General features: G+C 38.9%; 1 protein-coding gene across 3 annotated transcripts in view; it reads right to left on the bottom strand.

The window, feature by feature from the left end:
• The window catches only part of LOC106878613 (uncharacterized), a 79,712-nt gene that overhangs the window by 64,109 nt on the left and 14,686 nt on the right, over nucleotides 1–917 (bottom strand). The window contains exon 1 of one of the 3 annotated variants that reach the window (XM_014927888.2): nucleotides 864–917. The exons of 1 other annotated variant lie outside the window; for it this stretch is intronic. The gene's annotated coding sequence lies outside the window, so the exon portion shown is untranslated. Of the gene's footprint in view, nucleotides 1–642; nucleotides 788–863 lie in introns of those variants that run through there. One more of the 3 variants, XM_014927887.2, reaches the window with a different exon arrangement.

Here is a 917-nt window from a genome sequence, read left to right as displayed (position 1 = left end):
ATATATATATATATAGATTGATATGTATGTATGTTTGTATATGCTTAATGTGCAACGAGAAGAAAAAGCTGCAATGAAAGGGTTAAGTTTAACGAAGGCGTGATTAGAATAGCGTTTGAAAGTAAAAAGAATGTGTGCGTGCGTGCGTGTGTGTGTGTGTGTGTGTGCGTGTATGCATGCATGTGTACACGTTCATATATATTACATATGTATATACATATGTATATATGTTATATATATTATATATTTGCTTATAATGTATTTTATATACATACATACATATATAGGTATATGGATACGCTCGCACACACACACACACACACACACACACATACACATACAGATATAAAGGCACTCTCTCACACTCACATATACATACATATATACAGGTACTCTCTCTCACACACACACATATACATGCAGATATACAGGCACTCTCTCTCTCTGTCACACATATATACATACAGATATAAAGACACTCTCTCTCTCTGTCTCTCTCTGTCTGTCTCTCTGTCTCTCTCTCTCTCTCTCACACACATACATGCATAAATACAAGCATATACCCTAGCGTGCGCCTCACACACACACACGCACATACACACATCATACATGTATATCGATATAATTATAGAAAAAACCTACCTGGCAGGAACGAACGCATAGCTGAGACTGCTAATATGTCAACGTAGTATAAAGCTATAAAAGTCTATCCCGCATTTACACACCCACACGCACACACACACACACACACACACACACACACATACACACTTACAAATATATATATATATACACACACAGACAGACACACACACACAGAGAAACATACACGCACCCACACGCAGACACATTGCTATACGTACCTTCAAGCACTGCCTGCCGTCGCCGACACCACGACCACCATCACGACGACGATC

Source organism: Octopus bimaculoides, chromosome 20 (assembly GCF_001194135.2).
Source record: "Octopus bimaculoides isolate UCB-OBI-ISO-001 chromosome 20, ASM119413v2, whole genome shotgun sequence".
Classification (NCBI taxonomy): Eukaryota; Metazoa; Mollusca; class Cephalopoda; order Octopoda; family Octopodidae; genus Octopus; species Octopus bimaculoides.
Note: the sequence above shows the minus strand (reverse complement) of the source record. Positions and strands in the feature narration are given on the sequence as shown.